This window comes from Procambarus clarkii, chromosome 38, assembly GCF_040958095.1.
Source record: "Procambarus clarkii isolate CNS0578487 chromosome 38, FALCON_Pclarkii_2.0, whole genome shotgun sequence".
Taxonomy (NCBI): Eukaryota; Metazoa; Arthropoda; class Malacostraca; order Decapoda; family Cambaridae; genus Procambarus; species Procambarus clarkii.
In genome coordinates this window covers 17,943,288-17,961,165 of record NC_091187.1, presented here as the reverse complement: position 1 = coordinate 17,961,165, position 17,878 = coordinate 17,943,288, and the positions used below count along the sequence as shown (strand labels likewise).

At 37.8% G+C, this 17,878-nt stretch overlaps 1 protein-coding gene across 2 annotated transcripts in view; it reads left to right on the top strand.

Annotated features, from left to right (window-relative positions):
• The first annotated feature begins 3,329 nt into the window (after positions 1-3,329).
• The window catches only part of LOC123771896 (opioid-binding protein/cell adhesion molecule), a 365,209-nt gene continuing 350,660 nt past the window's right edge, over positions 3,330-17,878 (top strand). Inside the window, exon 1 of one of the 2 annotated variants that reach the window (XM_069337822.1) lies at positions 3,330-3,744. The gene's annotated coding sequence lies outside the window, so the exon portion shown is untranslated. The remainder of the gene's footprint in view (positions 3,745-17,878) is intronic. The other variant, XM_069337821.1, reaches the window with a different exon arrangement.

Genomic DNA, 17,878 nt, shown 5'->3' with positions numbered 1-17,878 from the left:
GTCTCTTTGGCTCCTGAAAACACAAGATTCACGCATCTATTACAGCCACGTTCTAAACATGCTTCTTGGGAATACTAATTTGGATTGAACATACTATAATTATTAGACATATTAATGCTTTTCACCCTCCCGTAAGTATGTCTTGCCATCACGTCATGCCCAGAGAAAATGTCTAAGTATACAGAATCATTTCTAAAACAAATTGCTAACCTTAAATCTATCGTCTCATCGGTCCACGCGTGTATACTGGATATACTCTTTGTGAGGTATACATCCATAGGGCATTAAATCAGAAGCCCGGTAAACAGGTTTTCCAGTGAGCAAAATTATATAATTATAATTTTTTAAAATATAGTTCATTGCTAATTTCATCCTGGTGAAGTTGTATAGAGAAACAGTCAACCCAAGAAGAAATACACACACACACACACACACACACACACACACACACACACACACACACACACACACACAGATGTTCTTCCTCATCGTGGGAATTCGTCCAGTCTGCAAACAGTTTCCAGCTAATCTTTCGGACTTAGGTATTGGATCTGGGAACTTTGGTGTAAAAATGTCTTTTGACTTAAAGTGACAAGCAGTGCTTTTTGGGGAAAGACTTGTCAGCAGTCAAAGACAGAGGATGTCAAAGACAGGCGTATATACAGAAAGATACAAAAATGCACAGACAGGCAGATATACAGAACACATGAAGGTCAACATACAAAAAACTGCAAAATACATAGACCGAAGGACTCAAAGATAGTCTCTTTTGGGTATAATTTCGGACATGAAAAGAAAACAGGCAAAGAAAATTGAATTACAGAAATTGATGGAGTGGTTTGCGATAAATAAATTAATGAATTGGAGGAACTTTGCTTAAACAGCTATAAATTTAACAGAGTCTGGTTCGAAAAGGCAATATATATATTTTATGAACGCAGCATTCCCTTCATGAAGGTGTCATTCACATCATGAAGACACCATACACTCCTGAAAGCAGCATCCACTTCCTGAAGGAGGTACCCACTTCATGAAGGCAGTTTTCATTTCATGAGGGACAGCATCCAGTTTATGAGGCAACATCAACTTTGTGAGGGGCCTCATGCTCTTCATGTGGAGAAATTCCCTCTCATAACGGCAGCAGCCATTTTATGAAGCAACACACATTGCTTACGAAAGCAGCATAAATGTCAACTTCTTTCGTGAATGCAGCGATTATTGCCTCATAGAAGGTAATCTCAAAAAAAAAATCATGAACACAGGTAGCCTGCAATTTATTAGTGCCTCTTCCAAATAATTCACAAATGAAGTATTGAAATCTTTCAGAAAGCCAGACTTCAATACCTTCGTGATTGCGGACTTCATGAAGGCAGACTCCGCTTCCCTCATGAGAACTACAATCCAGAAATGACACGAACAATCCTTAGCTTTTGTTCCGTATATAGCTCCAGATTCCTGGAATCTGGAACCATTTTTTGTACTGGGGCATTCGGAATTGAGGTGGAAATTGGGTACAAATGAGGCTCTTTAAGAGATCATTCACCCTATTCCTTTTCTACCCATCCACTCTTCCCTCTTTCAAAACATATACTCCAATGGGAACTACAAATGGTTGATTTATGGAGACAATATTGGTAATTTGGAATGATCACTCACTCATAACACATTAAACATACAAACACACACACACACACACACACACACACACACATACAGTGCGTATGAGCTACGAGGAGAGACTACGGGAATTAAACCTCACGTTGCTGGAAGACAGAAGAGTTAGGGGGGACATGATCACCACATATAAGATTCTCAGAGGAATTGATAAGGTAGATAAAGACAGGCTATTTAATACAAGGGGCACACGTACTAGGGAGCACAGGTGGAAACTGAGTGCCCAAATGAGTCATTGAGTCGTTAGAATTGTTTTTCAGTGTCAGAGTAGTAGACAAATGGAATGCAATAGGAAGTGATGTGGTGGAGGCTGACTCCATACACAGTTTCAAGTGTAGATATGATAGAGCCCAGTAGGCTCTGGAACCTGTACACAAGTTGATTAACAGTTGAGAGGCGGAACCAAAGAGCCAGAGCTGAACCCCCGCAAGCACAAATAGGTGAGTAAACACACACACACACACACACACACACACACACACACACACACACACACACACACACACACACACACACACACACACACATACACACATATAACTTCGAGACGGGTCTGTATTCTTTTTAAATAAGAATAGCTTTCCAAATGCAGAACAGAACACTTTATCTCTCGTATTTATAAAGCAGAGGACAAAATGGCTTTAATTGCGTTTGTTATCCAATTTAGAGAATGAGAAAGGTGAGTCTCTTCTTATCAAGACCTTCCTTTGTGCCGGATGATTTGGTTGTCTCTGAAATATAGAAGAATTGTATATTTTTCCTGTAGCTGTTTTCGTTATTCTGTTATTGTATTCCCATTTTCCGTGCCTCTCTACAATGTTTGTAATGGGCAGCATAATCTAATTTTTGTCGACTTTGTTTCATTTATTATTATCTGGCAATGTTTAGTTCCTGTTCTCGTTTCTTCTCCTTCATTGTCGGTATTCCATTGACTCTTTTGGTAGTCAGTGGCTCTGTTGCTCTATCAGTGCCTCTGTCCGTCTATCAGTGCCGCCTCTCTCTCTCTCTATCAGTGCCTCTTTCGATCTATCGATGCCTCCTTCGATCTATCAGTGGCTCTGTTGCTCTATCAGTGCCTCTGTCCGTCTATCAGTGCCGCCTCTCTCTCTCTATCAGTGCCTCTCTCGATCTATCGATGCCTCCTTCGATCTATCAGTGGCTTTGTTGATCTGTCAGTGCCTCTTTTGCTCTCTTAGTAACTCTCTTTCGTTCTCATTTTTGTGTGTGTGTGAACTCAATAGGTATCTTAGAGACCCCTTATTACACTAAATCATACTCCTAATTCGTTTTAGACTGCTCTTTATCTGTCAAATTATCTGTTCTCTCTCTCACTTTCTCTCTCTCTCACTCTTTCACTCTCTCTCTCTCTCGCTCTCACTCCTTCAACTTTCCCCATTATTCAATCCACCCGTCCTCATATATCTAGTTACCCCACCCATCGTCACTAACCCTCCAACACTTCGTCACCGTTTATCTCTCTCTCTCTCTCTCTCTCTCTCTCTCTCTCTCTCTCTCTCTCTCTCTCTCTCTCTCTCTCTCTCTCTACTCTTCTCCACCTTCTTTATCCTCCCATCCACTCCACCCCGTCCCCTCCCACAGGCAGCCAGAGCTCCAGCCACTCAGAGGCTTCGAGCAGCAGGGTTTCAGGCCTGCTGCCGCTTGGATCAAGCAGTCACACACTAGCTCTCGTGCGAGACGGTTGCAACGTCGCTCTGGGTCTGCTCGCTCTCACTCTCCATGGCGGCAATATAGCCATATTCACGTTAAACTCTCGACATGGTGCAAGCTCGACGTGATCTATAGACGTGATTCATAAGCATAGATACATGAAAAAGATCCCAAGAGGAATTTTTTTGGAATGGTACTTAGATCAGTTGGAAAACTCTGATTCCATTTTGCTTTGCTAATTTTTTGTCCCAATCGAAGGAAAGGGTTTGTGTATTTTTCGATCTGTTTTTTTTTTTTTGAGGTGGTAATGGTGGATATTTTGATCCGTGTCTACACCACTGGGTTGTGTGCGTGAGTGGGTGTATCCACGGGCAGCGATGCCCCTGTCTTCAGCTGTCTAAGGTATGTCAAGTTAGTAGATTCAAGTTAGTATGTCAAGTTAGCAAAATTAAAGCAGATTTACTTTTTATGCCCAGGTTCGAGACCCTCATTTCATTAGTTTAGTTGAACTTGGTTTACCTAATCATATGCAATTGTTAATTTAACCCAATATATTTTGTTATGTAAAGATCATACTCAACTAAACTGACACTATATTAAGTCCAATTAAGTGATTTGTCATGTGTATCAGTGTTCTGGAAGAGGAAATAAGCCAAAAACTGTGAATACTCACGCAAGTTAAAGAGATAGAATTGCCTCTCGAAGTTGATGTGAAGACATGGAGTTACCTCTTCAAATATACATATATGTATGTATACACACACACACACACGCACATATATATATTTCACCTTTCAAACATAGTAAACTAGCAATTAAAAGAGCAGCGATTATTGATCTCTTAGGATAATTATATATATATATATATATATATATATATATATATATATATATATATATATATATATATATATATATATATATATATATATATATATATATATATGATTAGTATTTTATAAGCCTATTTTCATTGGTATTATCTTTTATTAGCACCACAGTTGACACATTCGAATATCTCAAAGTAGGTTTATACATTACAGAACAAAAATCATATATTTTAATCAATGTATTTTACTGAATCCTAAATTATTTTTCTAATTGTTCTTATTATCTTCTCAGCTTTAATTTATAATATATATATATATATATATATATATATATATATATATATATATATATATATATATATATACATATGCGTTATGCGTGGTTTCCTCCGAGGCTATGGGTCCCCCTTCTTCCAGCTAGAGGTGGTACTCCCTTCTATATACATATATATATATATATATATATATATATATATATATATATATATATATATATATATATATATATATATATATATATATATATATATATATATGGGTGGTAGGAGAAGAAAATATCAGTGTTCAATGAGGATGCACAAGGCCTTCTCTGAGCACTCTTTATTTTCTTTTCCAAGGATATGGGTCCCTACACTTGCATAATAGGTGGTACCTCATTTAGGTATATATATATATATATATATATATATCGTACCTAGTAGCCAGAACGCACTTCTCGACCTACTATGCAAGACCCGATTTGCCTAATAGGCCAAGTGATTTTCTTTATTTCAACAAAAATTTTCCAATTGGTATACATGAAATATTATTATTATATTATTTTAAGAACATAAAATATTGACTTAGTTATGTTAGTTTAGGTTAGGTTAAAGATAGGTTAGGTTTGGTAGGGTTGGTTAGATTCGGTCATATATCTACGTTAGTTTTAACTCAAACAAAATTAACTCATACATAATTAAATAGATAGCTTTATCATTTCATAAGAAAAAAATTACAAAAATATATAAATTCAGGAAAACTTGGCTTATTAGGCAAGTCGGGCCTTCCATAGTAGGCCGAGAAGTGCGTCCTGTCTAATAGGTGCGACATATTATATATATATATATATATATATATATATATATATATATATATATATATATATATATATATATATATATAAACCCTAAGCGAGAATAAACCTAAAACTTCTCATCCGTGAAGGCTAAGCACTGGATACGCTAAGGTGCATGGAGTCCTGGCTGTCTGGGTTCGAATCCTCTAGGGGTGATGAGTTTTCGTCTGCATATTGGCTTGGGGACCATTCAAGCTTATATATATGTATATATATATATATATATATATATATATATATATATATATATATATATATATATATATATATATATATATATATATAATGTAATTTACTAAAGTCTTATGATTACAAAACACGATCTTAAACAATCGATTTTACGATCCATGAAAAATCGATGATCACACTGGAGAGTCTGTTCTCTACAGTCTGTTCGAACTACCCATTACCGCTCAACCATCACCACACCAAAAGTCTCTGGGTACGAGTTCGAACTAAATAGTTTTGATCTAAATCAGAATTATTGTTTTTTCCTATTGGGGGAAACTTTGTCCATTGTGTACCAGGATTTTTGTAGAACAAGAGATATTGGTTTTGTCGTGGGTGGTTGTGGTGTTAAATCTGAAAATATCGCTTGAGCAGATGGTGGATTTGGAAGATATGGTGAAGATGGTGATCATGAAGTAGATGGTGAAGATGGTGAAGATGATGGTAATGGAGCAAATGATTTTGTGGAGATAATAGAGATAATGAAGATGGTTCTGTTGGACAGCAAACGGGAGGAGTTATTCGAAGGATTAATAGTGAGATTGGTAATTTTTTTGTTATGATAGCGTTTGACAGAGCTATAATGGCTTCGCTATAAGACGGTCAGTAGAGCTAGCAGTAGAAGAGGGTGATCAATGGTACAAGCAGTATGAGAGATGATGAGAGTTCAGTGATGCAGACAGTGATGGTGCGTCAATGTTGTATGAAAGGAGAGTTAATGTCGTCCAGGATGCTGGGGAAGACATAAGATACAGATCAGGTTGTGGTGCCCTAGACGAGATGTATCTGACACCATGCAGCATCCAATGATCGTGGATGTTGTTGCCATGGTAACGATTGCCAAGGACGAGAAGAAGCATATTGTGTAATTGCAGAACTTTTGCTGACAAGTTGCGTATGTATTGGGCTGAAAATAACATTCCCGTTTGATATGCTCTACAGCTAAGCATTTCACACACAATTATGGATGTAATATAGAAATTCAAGTTGACTATTAATTTTTTTATACCATTGTTGGATTTTTTTTTTAGAGTTAACATTTTTTATTTCAGATCAGCAATTGGCAAAAAAGAACCATGGAAATTAAATTTAGTTAGCCGATTTGCATATGGTTTATGTAATTAACTGGAGTCTGTTTTGTTCGTTAGGAAAAAAATGTATACTTTAATTCAAAACTAATTCAAATTAACAATGATGTTCTCACCAAAATATAAAAAAATATTTTTTTTGTATCATATACACAAAATAATTAAATAAATAATAAAATCTATTAATAAACTGTTAAATATATATAATGAGAAAAATACCAACAATTTAGAAAAATAAAAATCTTATATATATATATATATATATATATATATATATATATATATATATATATATATATATATATATATATATATATATATATATATATGGGTCCCCTTCAATGCACTTTCGCTGTTCTTTTGACCTGCCAGCGATTTGTGTTTTATTATATATAAAAGTTAAAAGTTGTACATTGGAGGAAAGCAAAAAGTGATTAAAAGTTATGAAAACGATGGCTTAAAGTGTTTCAAATATGAACGCTAAAAATGATTAGTGAGCGCAATTTTCTGTAAGATTTACAATTATTATTTATTTTGTCCGGACACAGTTTTTGTATTGTACAAAAAAATTATATTACAAAAATATTAACAAAGTCTTTTAGAAATAATCTTTAAATGTTGGCAGCAGTTTCTGCCTCGTTAAACAGAACGTTTGACTCGTTAGCTTAACGAAAATTTATGGCTCTTAAACGTGAATTTCTGGTCCGTGAACGAAAAATCCTGGTTCGTAAACGCGAATTTTTTGAGCCGTGAGCGAAAATATATGGCTCGTTAAATGAAACTTCTGACCCATGAACGAAAATTTCTGGCTCATAAATGATAATTTTTTTTAATCTTGACCTTTAAAAGAACAAATTTGGATGCTCGTGAGCGATAGAAACTGGTCTCATAAACGAGTCGTTGATCCGTTCACACAGTGTATCTATCACGCTTCTGGAAGATAGATCTTCTGATAGAAAGCCTGATAGATCTTCTACGACCCGAGCTGGTAGAGATCCAATGACTCTCGCTCATATGTCTAGCCAATCTCGCCCCTATGGCGAGGCTAGGCATATGAGGTCAATGGCTAGACACCATGATCATCCAGCCTCTATGGTTATTTAACCATATGACTTTTCCTGTTCCATAACTATCCCTGGCTATGCTGCACCATGACTCTTCCACTTGCATGGCTATCTAGCCATACTCAGCCCTCTCGACTATCCCGTCTCAACGACCAATCCTGTATCATGACTAGTCTGTACCATAACTATCCCAACACAACGAGTCCCCGATCTCCATAGCTATTTCGTCCTAAACTCCTTTCCTAGTTATCCTGCCGTAACTATAACGGCACTATAGCTATTAAACCTCATGGCAATTAAGCCCTTGGAACATTTTGTTCCGTGTAGCAGAATCTAAAACAACATTGTATATATAACCCCTTCACTATATCCCGCCACACAGACTATCCATTCTCCCATTGCTATCCTGCCCTCTGGTTATCCCTCCCTCATTCCTATCCCATCCCCTACGAATATTCCATTTGAACAGAATTTGTATTGATTGATCTTTGGGATGATGTTACTGTAGTTCTTTGGCTACGAAATATTTTACAAAATTCACATTCACATTGCCGGCCTGTCCAGACTATTTTATTTTTTTTTTTATTTTCATATGAAGGGAAAAAGAAGATGAGAGGCTAGGATTCGAAAGACAAAAGTGTTGCGTTTTGTTTAGAATCTGATTTTAACCAAATATTTATCGTGTGTGGTCAGACTATGTCATATTTGTGGACTATTTACTTCTGACATGTAGGATGTCTGAATGCTATCCTTACTAGAGGGTGTCCGGCGTGGCTCGGGGTCTCTCTATCCCACCTTCGACACTTCAATCCATCTCTCTCTCTCTCAACATTGCCCCCCCCCCCTCCCACTGTCAATATTGAACCCTCTCTCTCTCATCTATCTTTAGTACCTTTCTTTTCTACCATTCAACAACTTCCATACTTTTCACAACCTTTCCTACCATTTACCACCTTCCCTACCATTCAATACCCTCCCTACTCTTCACCAACTTCCCTTCCATCACTAACTCCCTATTATTCACCAACTTCTCTACCATTAACCACCTTCCCTACCATTCACCACTTTTCCTACCATTAGCCACCTTCCCTACCATTCACTACCTTCCCTACTTTTACCCACATCTACTCCTCACCATATTCCTTTAGTCTCTTTAATTATCCCTAAATAACAGAATCCTTCCCAACATTTCATATCGCTGATATCTACATTAAATAAGACAGTCGGCGTCGCTTCACTTAAGTCCCCATCCAGGCTCCAGAGACCTGGGGTCTGGTTGCCGGACTGATCAACCAGGCTGTTGGACGCGGCTGCTCGCAGCCTGACGTACGAGTCACAGCCTGGTTGATCAGGTCTGGTTGATCTAACTTCAAGATCCTGATCAAAATCCATGCTCCTAATTATAATTAACGATAGAGCGACGGTCTCGCTTCATGCAGGTCAGCGTTCAATCCCCGACCGTCCAAGTGGTTGGGCACCATTCCTTCCCCCCGTCACATCCCAATTCCCTATACTGACGATTGATTGATAAAGATTGAGCCACCCAAGAGGTGGCACGGGCATGAATAGCCCGTAAGTGGTGGCCCTTTTGAACCATTACCAGTATCAAGAGATGATACTGGAGATCTGTGGAGGTGCGACTGCACCCTGCGTGACGGGAGATGTCTCCTGGACCAAATGGTGCTATCCTGACCCTTTTCCCAGTGCTATATAGTCGTAATGGCTTGGCGCTTTCTCTTGATAATTCCCCTCCACCCTACACCTCTTCCATTCCTTCCATTTTTACCTACTACGGCAAAAAGGCAATTTTTTTCAACAACTTTTATCTTCAAATTCCCGGTATTTCTCAAACGCCCACCGTCTCCCTACATCCTGGGGTGTAGGTAGCAGCTAAAATAGAACAATGAAGTTTCAACCCTTGTCCCCATTCGAAAGGGATAAAAATGGAACGTTTTTAACTGTCTACAACTGCCCGTGGAACAGTTTTAGATTTTCTCGCAGAGAGAATGTTAAATAAATGAAAATCAATCAATGCAAAAATATTTTTCCACTGCCTGGTATAATAATGTCCAGAACCTGGGAATATAAACGAAAAATCCATGTTAAGATATAGATATAAATATAGATACATATTTAACTTTGGATAGCATTCTCAATACCCCAAAGAGAGGTAGGGTAATCTTATCTTCCCTTTATGAAATACAAAATGTTCCTTTTGTTTACACATTTCCATTAGTTGTCACTAAGCTTATTTAATAGTTGCCACTAAGCTTATTTAATAGTTGTCACTAGGCTTATTTAATAGTTATCACTAGGCTTATTTAATAGTTGTCACTAGGCTTATTTAATAGTTGTCACTAGGCTTATTTAATAGTTGCCACTAAGCTTATTTAATAGTTGTCACTAAGCTTATTTAATAGTTGTCACTAAGCTTATTTAATAGTTTTTTTTCCGTAGTGTGTGTACTCTAGGGTTGTGTCGATGTTTCTGTAGCCGTTACTACACCCTGTACACCCCTAGAGCAACACTTACATGAGGCAAGACACCCTTGAAGCAACACTCATGAAGCAACACTCCATTGAGACAACACCCTTTAAGCAACACACACTTACAGCAACGTACTCATCAATTAACAGCTTGAAAATCCCTTCATTTGGTGAACCTGTTGCATTACAGAATATCAACAAAGCTACACTAATACACATTACTGTATTACTGTATTCCAATTGTCTAAATTACTCTACATGGTGACAATAAAGCACGATAAAGGGGCTGAAAATTAGACGCCCAACAAACATATTTGAAGATAAAAGGAGGAAGCGACGTTTCGGTCCGTCCTGAATTGTTATCACGACGCTTCAATCAATCCTGGACTGTTATCACGAAATTTCAGGCTATCCTAGATCGTTATCGCTGTCACATACTTTATTTTCAGACTAGTTGGGTGTCCATTACTCCCCATATTTGCTCAATCGCTAGTTTCATAATAGTTGCAAAATCAAAATGTTTTCAGCTTGCAGACATTTACTTAAGGGTAACCTCAAAAAAACATGAAAATCTCTGCGAATTTGTTAAAAATAACAGCCAGCATGCATTATCAATATAATAGTAAAATAGGCCACACACTAGAAGTTCAAGGGACGACGACGTTTCGGTCCAGGACGGACCGAAACGTCGTCGTCCCTTTAACTTCTAGTGTGTGGTCTGGTCAACAATAGTAAAATATATATAACTCCACCTCATTATTAATTGTTATTCATGGTATGGGTTATATTTTTACTGTTATTAAAGCCATCAGTTTTAATAAATTGCAATATATATATATATATATATATATATATATATATATATATATATATATATATATATATATATATATATATATATATATATATATATATATATATATTAGTCCTTATTATCAGCATTAATTAAAGTAATCTTCCAAGGAAAACTAATTTCTCCTCCCTTCCTTTAAGGGGTTGACAGATGTTGATATTGTCCTTACTGGTGCAGGTGATGTCCTCACATTAATGTGGTGAGCTGACACGCGTCAACACCGGGGTAGGGCGGTCAATATGTACCAGTGTAGGTCGGAGCAGGCGCTCAGGAGGAGGAGGAGAAGGGTGAAGAGGAGAAATGAAAAAAGAGGAGGAACGCGAGCGGGAGGAAGACGAAGAGAATGGAACGTAAGAATTGAGGAAAGTGTAGATGGTGTGTTGATAGGTGGGAGGTAGTTCTTATGGCCAAGTAACCTTACGTATGTTATATATATATATATATATATATATATATATATATATATATATATATATATATATATATATATATATATATATATATATACATATATATATATAAATTTATATCTATGTGATTACAGAAAAATGAAAGGCAACTTACAAGAGGTGCAATGGGATGGAGAATTACGTTAAGATACAAAATTAAATGAAATTATTATTCCGAAAATGTGTAGATGCTAGAGAGAAGTTTACGATTTAAATTTGTTAGAAAAGGAAATATTTAGCTCAAGAGGCAATAAAGGGTAGAGAAGAGGACCAAAACTGCTTGGCAGAGAAACAGGAAACTATATTCATGATAACTCAGAGGCACTAAAGAAAGCCTTAAATTAGTACACCAGAGTTTAAAGGGCAGTTATGAGGCATCCTAAAAAACGGCATAGGAGCAAAACATGAAGACCAATGTAAGCTACCGCAAACCATATCGTATGATAATAGTAAGAGATCATATGATCAAACTCAAGAAATAGGGAAATATTCTTAAAAAAACAACAACACGTTTTGAGTCGAGTCGTACGAGTGGTTCTAAGCCATATATTAACCAGAAGAAATTAAGAACCTAAGAGTGGGAGACATCAGGCCTCAAGAAAGCAATATTAAATGATATCTGTTACTGAAGAATTATAAAAACAAAACCTTAAGGAATTACACCAAGGAAAATATTTGCCCCAGACATCATATCACTATTGTCTGTTGTAGGAGGGTGCACAGGAACTTTGTCATCAGTTAACTAAATATTTTCATGAAAATTTCGAGAATAGAGACATCCTGGAATTCTTAAACAAAACCAACGTAAAAGCAAAATAAAAAAAATGGCGACAGAGAGAAGACCCCTTAATCATAGTCCAGGGTCATTGACATGTATTTCATGCAAAATGCTGAAAATGTAACCTGGAAGTGAATAATGGAGCAACCAATTAGGACCATTTTGTATAACGGATTGGGTACATAGATGAAGAGCGGATAGTCATGCCTGAAAACCATTATATACTTCATAAAATCACATTCATTAAAAACTTCATAAAAATATAAAAATCACCAAAATACGAAAGGAAAAAAGACTATTTTGCTCAGATTTTCGAAAAACCATTAGGTACTTCTCCTCAATAGAACCAACACAAACAACCAAGGTATACACTATTTCCTATCCAAACAAGCCACAAAGAATTAGAATCAAAAGTATTTGCGCAGGTACACACATGTTTTTTTTATTTATATTTGTATAGAAACCTTACCGCACATTTGCCTGTGTCATCTCACTTCTAAACATTCTCTCTCATGTATGACTCGCTTGGACTCGAGTCCAAGCTCCAATCAACATTCCAATCTATCCCTCTCCCACCCTAAATAAAATATATGCATGTTAAATATTTTATCGGTTTAAAATATTCCAAAGAGATCTTGAAACCGATCGAAAGCATTGCGTATTGACTTCTAGGTCTGAACCAACGCTATTTATGTGGAAAATATCATGATATTCTCAAAGCAATCATGGATTGAAAAGTAGCGGCCCGTATACACACAGGATTCGTGCTTTCACCCACCTGTCAGCAGATGTACTCACCTAGTTGTACTCACCTAGTTGTGTTTGCGGGGGTTGAGCTCTGGCTCTTTGGTGCCGCCTCTCAACCGTCAATCAACAGGTGTACAGATTCCTGAGCCTACTGGGCTCTATCATATCTGCACTTGAAACTGTATATGGAGTCAGCCTCCACCACATCACTTCCAAATGCATTCCATTTGTCAACCACTTTGACACTAAAAAAGTTTTTTCTAATATCTCTGTGGCTCATTTGGGCACTCAGTTTCCACCTGTGTCCTCTTGTGCGTGTGCCCCTTGTGTAGATGTTGCGATAGCTGCTCTGGAAATAGCCAACGTGCCGCACACACGTAAAAAATGCCCCTTTCCATTCTCTTTCTGTCCCTTCTCACAGACTCTCTTCTGTCTCTCAAGTTCTCGTCACCCTTTTTCCATTCCCTGTCTCTCCCTTTCTGATCTCTATCTTCCCTTTCGCTACCGAAGGATTTTGGTAAAATTGAAACTACCAACTAGCATCTGTTTTCCAGACTTGTAAATGACAATCGTACTTAAACTGAGACAACATGAGTGGGGTTAATAACCAAACAGTTGGACATTAAGCACACTCCTTCGCGTGCATAATAACCAAACAGTTGTTTGCTTTATCAGGCTCTCGGTAAGCAGTAGACAATGTGAAAGGATTGTAGTCAAAAAATATTTTTAGTCTAGGTTTAGTCTGTCAAAAAATATTGTTTGAGTTAGTTCTTAAGACACAGTCCTTTAAGATATTAAACATCTTTGAGTTACTAAAAAAAAAGGAACATTCTGAAATACAAATAGACTCGACTATAACAATGATTGGAAGATTAGGTGAGGTAGATGCAATGCAAATTTAACACAAGACTCTTCATGCAAAGACTAAGAGTCGTAGAACATTTGTAATTAATAATGTCTTTGGCTAAACCTCAATACAAATCTTTCAGAAAAAGCTAAACTGATGCTCTGAAAAAAGTATGTAAAAGTATTTACTTTTACTTGTAAAAGTAAATGAATATGAATACGTTGTTGGGAAATTGAATAATGATACTTGGCCAAGTAGTAACGCAGTCATAGCCTTTTTAAACATTATATTAAAACAGGTATGATGATATAATGAGCCTTTGACATTTCCAGAGGTATCGTCTATCATCACTGCACTGGTCTCTTATTTGTACTGATTTGTTAATCGACACTTTAGTGCTCCTGTATTTCTACGTATATGTCAATCAACAATTTTGATTGGAAGGCGTGTACTAGGTCACCAAGTGTGTAGATGTTGAGCTTCTGATGATGCCTTTCCCATATCCTCGTGCCCACTCTTCCTCTCCATATCCCTTCCTCTCTTTATTTCCCATCCCATTTGTTATATTTTTGTTGTATCTTCCTCCTTCTACGCGTACCCATCCTTCCCTATCAATTACCACCATCACTGCCCTCTCTCTTCCATCCACTCCCTTCTCACACCTTCTAACTTCCTTCCCACCCCCTTCCCTATTTCCCTTCACCCCTCTGTTTCCCCTCACACCTTTTTCACTGTCCTCCCATCCTCTCCACTGCCCCTTCCCCCTCCTTCCCAACCCCTTGCCACCACAACACAACCTGGTGTCAAGCCTGCTTTGTTGTCAGCAAAAATTATCCTCCTGACTCTCTAAGTTGCACGAAATGCCTTACTCTGCTCCTGGCCTCTTTTGAGTCGTGTGTGTGTCCCTTTACATACCATTAGTTCCCCCATTTTGTGTTGTGTTACTCTTTATTTAACATTGGTTCCCCTTTTTGTGTCGTGTATTATCCTTTACTTACCATTAGTTCCAACTTTTCAACAACTGTTAGGCCTTTTCCTTTTGTTTAATTCCTCTTCTATGGCAGTTGTTCGACACTTCATATATAATTTTTTCCCTTTGCTTTCATTGGGTTCGTTATTCTTTGTAACATTTGTCTGGTTAAAGACAATAAGGAAAACAAATAAATGATGTTAGTTCACTCTTTCGCAAACACAAAAGTTTCTGTGTATTGTAAACATTCCGTCCCGTTGCTCATGTTCAAACACTGTGACCAGTGGCACCTTAAGTGTCCTGTGTTAGCAAGTTGCTGGTGTTGACCAGGGATTATTGATCCAAATTATTGATCACTTCTCATGCCCATAAAGTCCAAACACCAAGCCTGATTGGCTCCATTTACCGACGTCTGTGAGACCTTCCCTTCTATATGATTGGTTTATTCACGACGCCTCTACACTCTAACCAGCCAGCTGATTGGCTGCTTCCTGCGTCTGTTATTTGAGGGCAGCCTAAATGGCATTTCCGTTCCGGTAAATGGCACAGATCGGTCAAGGCCAACGTGTTGGTTCTCACGTAGCTGTGTTTGTGTTTGTTGAGCTTCAGCTCCTGGGATGCCATTCTCAAGCCTCCGTAGAAACCTGGGGCCAGATTCACGAAAGCACTTACGAACCTGTACATCTTTTCTCAATCATTGGCGGCTTTGTTCCTAATTATTCAACAGTTAAAGAGCTCCGAAGCACTAGGAGGCTGCTTATAACAACAGTTGAATGAGAAGTTTTCATGCTTGTAAACTGTTTAATAAATGTAACCAAAGCCGTTAAAGATTGAGGAAAGATGTACACGTTCGTAAGTGCTTGCGTAAGTGATTTCGTGAATCTGGCCCCTGAACAGAAAACCGATATCACTTAGATCTTGAGGTAATTATTTCCAATTAGTTTTTCTTTGTTTCAAATTCAGAAATCTCTGAATTAAAAGCCATTACATATGCTTTACATTTCCCCGAGTATTTTGTATGCGGTGATCATGTATTCCCCGTTTCCACTTTCAGCAACGTGAGGTAAAAATGTTAGTAATTCCCTTTCACTCAGATCTCAGAGGTCAGGTCAGGAGGTCCTTCAAACTTTTATTGTATTTAGTGAGATATGACCTCTTTGCGGGAGCTGCGGATTCAAAAAATGGTCTGATATATTAAGTTATAAGGTCTTAAACTACAGTTGCTATTTGTGGCTTAGTTGTGTGTAAGGATTGTAAAATTTAGGTCTGAAATCCCTCCTTAAACTACTCTGAATCATGATTTATACCTTAGGAAGTTCCACGTCATCTTCCTTATTCTGAAAACTGATTAAGATCCCACTCCCGCCTCAAGCTCCTTCCACTTATTGCCCAACCACTTGGGCTAGACGGTCTCGCTTCATGCAGGTCAGCGTTCAATCCCCGACCGACGAAGTGGTGTGGCACCATTGCTTTCCCACCGCACCATTCCAAATCCATATCCTGACCCCCATCCCAGTGCTATATAGCCGTAATGGCTATATAGCCGTAATGGCACAGGCACGCTGCTTTTCCCTGCTAATTCCATACCTCCCTTCCTTCCACTTATTGATCACCTTAATTGTTTACGCATATTAACTTCCATTTCTTTGGGTCACCTGTTATTTTCAGCTTCCACCTGTACCCCATCTTCCAGATAATACTCTGCTTGTCTCTGTATACCATCTTTATTACTCTCAGTTGCTTGTTCCATGTGTTTATATTGCTTATTGCTCTTCTCTATTCTATTGCCATTAGTTTCAACTCACTTAAGTCTTGCAAATATTTACATATATGGTATCTGTTTTCTCTAATACCTGTTTCGTTACAAATCATTGGACATTTGCAATTTTAATCGTATATTCAATAATAGGTGTGCTGACAATGCTAAAGCTGCATATTGCAAAGCTAGTCTAACATTCGCTGTGTATATTAGTATGAAGTATTACACAATGAAATCCCAATAACGTGACATATCAATTAGAAAATATAATGGAATAGGAAAGGGGGGGATCGAACCAGGGTCCTTGGGCGACATAGGATGCAGGTTCCATTCCTCCTTCCTGCTCCAAAGATTTTATCTGGAGGAAATATTCATTGGCTATCATCTGGGAAATTATTCACGTTTGCTAATCTAGCACAAACCAGCAGCTGGTAAGGTGTTCTCTTGATGTTTTCTGGAACTATATCCCTGCAAACACATAACGTAACGGTCCCTATGATTCCCTTGTAACAACTAGTAATAAAGATGAGGAGTCACAATAACGTGGCTAAAATATGTTGACCAAACCCCACACTAAAAAGTCAAGGGACGACGACGTTTCTGTCCGTCCTGGACCATTTACAATCGACTTGAGAATGGTCCAGGATGGACCGAAACGTCCTCCTCCCTTCACTTTCTAGTATGTAGTTTGGTCAACTTGTAATCAATTTGTTACTGCTTGCTATAACGTTTTTATGACGAATTAGAACGTTGCTACTGCATGATATATCTGTTGTTACAATTGTTAAGTGTTAAAACTTGTCCTATCGTTGTACCAACATCATCCACTACCAACTTCTTTTTCATTTCGGAGTGAATCAACTGTCTCCCTCGTAAATTGTTTCTCTCTTAATCCCAGCCACAATTTCAGCCACATTGCTTAACCTCACCCCACCCGTGGCCTTCCCCCCCTTCCTATCTACCCATTTCGCCTAACCCTCACACCAACACCGTGATACAAAGGGTCCTCAGAGACCCATGCAAGTGACCGTATCTCAGGACCGACTTTTATAGCCAGGCGTATGAGAAGGATGGTAGGGAAGGGGGAGGATATATATCACTACGAACTCCTAATTTTCCTCATTTGCTGTTTATAGAATAATGAGAAGGGCCCCAGACTTATTAAATTAGGTTATCTATTTAATGGTAATCGTTGAAGACATCCTGTTAAATTATGGTCATTTATCATGTATTATGATGCTTTAACGATTATTAAAAAATAGTGAAGGCATTACACACACACACACGAGGAAAAGTAATTGAGAGTTTCTCGTTGCACACAGT